General features: G+C 34.4%; 1 non-coding gene across 1 annotated transcript; it reads left to right on the forward strand.

Annotated features, from left to right (window-relative positions):
* Positions 1-3376: 3376 nt before the first annotated feature.
* Positions 3377-3439, forward strand: LOC112427032 (U7 small nuclear RNA). Its single transcript, XR_003018453.1, has one exon. It is a non-coding gene; the product is annotated as a U7 small nuclear RNA (small nuclear RNA).

Below are 3439 nucleotides of genomic sequence, written 5' to 3' on the forward strand. Positions count from 1 at the left end.
TAATGTGTGCCAAGATTGTTCTGGACACTAGAATGAATGAGTGGATATTAACAGTTCAATATTCTAACTAGTTCTTTGAACTAGGCCTTTCAGGTTTTCATAAAACATTTATTTTTGCATAGAAAATACCTGACTACCCATCTAGAATGTTCCAGAATGTTCTTGAATATTCTCCATTCTGCCTACCTATTTTTTGTTTGTTTGTTTTATTGTAAACAGTCAGGTCAATTCTATCTAGCCCCTTCTGTAGAACCTTTTGTGACCCCTTTGGCCCAAGGCCTTGCACATAGTAGATGACCAATAAGTACTTGTTAGTTTAATATCAATGATGGAAATAGCATTCAAAATGTACTACAAATACGCCTTCAAACACATTCATTTTTATGAAAGACTAAACATGGGAATCTAGTACTATATGGTAAATAGAAGTCTGCTAGAAGGGGGAAATATGGATACCCCTAACTAAAGAGTTCTATAATTCAATAAATATAGATAAGTAAATAAGCCATTTCAACTTAAAAGTTTACATGATTCCAAGAGTCAAATCTATCTTGAGTAGCATTAGTAGACTTAGCAAATGAAAATATGGACCACTCTATTAAATGTGAATTTCAGATAAACAACAAATAAGCTTTTTTGTAAAAGTATGGTGTTGTTTATCTGAAATTTAAATTTCACTGGGTTTCTTGTATTTTGTCTGGCAACCCCAATCTTGAGGTGTAGTTCTGTCCTGGTTTGTGCAAAAGGCCAACACTGGATTTTCTAGTGGAGAAGTTAGTGGGCACACTGCCACTTTGTGGCAGCCAAGAGCAATGACATTATTGTTTTGGGGAGAAAAGAGGTGGTGGTCTAATGATTATTTTATTTCCAGTGTACATAACATATCAGATACTAAGATAAACTAAAGTGACCTTTAAAGAAAGAAGTATGGAAATCACCATGCTTATCACAGATAACATTAGTTTTGGTTGGCATGGTGGCAAGATTTATCTCCTTTCTGAAGAACTGATATACCAACATATCTACATAAAGCTTTGGAGAAATGGGAGGATGGCTTTACTAGTGAATATTGCCAGAAACAATATGTGAAGTATTCTCATGTGACCAGCAGTAATTATAAGGAACTGCATATAAAAACATGATGGTATGAACTGCCAACACAATTCTGCTTTTATTTAGCACTATCAAGCCAACGTTTGTTTTTACAAGACCTCTAAGGCAGTCATTTTTACCAGTAAGAAGACGAAAGGATAAACCAATTTCCTGAAGGTTGCACATCAGATCAATAATAGAGTTGGAGGGACGAATAAAAATTCCCTACCTTGCAACTATTGAAGACTTTCATTAACTCAGAATCACTATTGTTTTCCGAAATGAGACTCTTTCAAGACCCTTAAAATATTATTTCAGAAATACTAGCCATACATGTGGAAGTAATAATCTTGTGATAATTTAAGGCATCCTTGTAGAAACTAAAGAAATCCCAAGTTAAAAATTCTCAGATATCTTCAGAATCTCCAAAGCAAACAGAACCTTCAAAAATGTATCTTCTGTTGTCCCTTTTTCTTCTTAATGAATCATTTACCTTATACTTTTATGTTTTTTGAAGAATAAATATTCTTGAGACATAGTTATTTTTTAAATCCACACAAGAATATATGTAAAAGTTAATTGACAATAAGCTATCAGATACTTATTTACTAATGCTATAAAAGTATTTTAATTAATCCTTAATTTTGTGTGGCTACACTTAAACACTCAAACCTTGACAATAAACAAAGGTAGAAAGTAGAGGTCCAAATATACACCAAATTATTATTTTCATTTGTATTAGAAACTATAACAGGTATAATCTATGTTAAAGTATTTGAAGATATTTTTACCCTGAAAAATAAGAAGTTATTGGGTCTTATTCATCTTAAAAAAATGATGGGCTTACTAGTTGTCAAGCAAAGGCAAAGACTGGTTGATTTTCCAGAAGCCACAGTTGGCTATAATACTATATTGAGAATGTTTCAGTTTAATCTTGATGGATGATTACCCAATACATCAAAATTTCAGTAATTTGTCTACAGACAGTTGACGATAAGAAAAACATGTATATGTCACATTATTTAGTTTAGCAATCCGCCAAATATGCCATGTAATTATATGATGGAAGAAACAGGGCAAGGTTATGCTGGCCTAACCACTTGCTGGAAGAACTGCTGAACTTACACAAACCTTTAAGAGTGAACTGGGTGTTTCAGAAAATAAGTATGCGTGTGGAAAACAGAGATAATATGAGACTAGGTGGGAAATGAGTATGAACGGAATCTACTACACTAATGAAAATTCTTTTGGTGTGTTTGTGTGATTTATAATATGTGAAAAGATGGTCACAATGAATTCAGACAAAATCAGTACCATGCAGAATGCTTTACTAAAATACAGATTCATGTCACAAAATAAGTTGGGGGTGATATTGGAAAGTGAGTGTTTCTATTTTAAGAGTAGCTGGTCATAATTTCAGAACTTCTTTTGCTACCTTTGTCCATATAAATGCAATGACTTCTAGGGCTTACATTTTCCCTGTGCATTTGTATAAAAGTACAAATGTGTGCTGCTATTATTCTGTTATTTATTTTGCTTTTTTGTCACTCCTCCACCTCTTTGGTGTGTCTGAATAGTATCCAGTTCCATTCTACCACTTTCTTCCTACTCTTAATCCAAATGATGTCATAACACAGGTTATTCATACAGAGTTTCTCCAGAAACTCATGCAGCAAGTCACAGGAATTATCCCATCATTGACAATGAAGAAAACATGAATATATGAAAAATGTTAATAATTAGCAGAGACCCAAGTCGTTTTATTTTTATGTATTTATTTTTTTAAGACGGGTCTCACTCTGCTGCTCAGGCTGGAGTAAAGTGATGTGATCATGGCTCACATAATCCCTGCGAGCTCAATCTCTGTGAGGCTGCCTTGACCTCATGGGCTCAAGCAATCCTTTCACCTGAGCCCACTGAGTAGCTGGGACCACAGGTGGGCACCACCATACAAGGTTAATTTTTGCATTTTTATTAGAAATGAGTTTTCGCCAGGTTGTCCAAGCTGGTCTTCAATTCCTGGGCTAAAGCAATCCGGCCACTTTGGCCTCCCAAAGTGCTGAGATTATGGGCGTGAGTCACTATGCCTATGCCCACCCTCATCCCCCAAGTCACTTTAAAATCTAGACTTCATTTCATAAAGATGCAGTCCTAAGAAATATTACACATGCTCAAATGAAATTATTTAAATTCTGTTCTATAGAAAGTGGAATCCAATAAAAGAAATTGAAGATAATAATATTCACTTGAATGTGTAAGTATTTTTCTGAATTTAAAAGAAACAAAGTGTTGCAGCTCTTTTAGAATTGGTCTAGCAGGTCTTCTGGGTTTTTAGCTAGAAACCCTC

This window comes from Macaca nemestrina, chromosome 8, assembly GCF_043159975.1.
Source record: "Macaca nemestrina isolate mMacNem1 chromosome 8, mMacNem.hap1, whole genome shotgun sequence".
Classification (NCBI taxonomy): domain Eukaryota; kingdom Metazoa; phylum Chordata; class Mammalia; order Primates; family Cercopithecidae; genus Macaca; species Macaca nemestrina.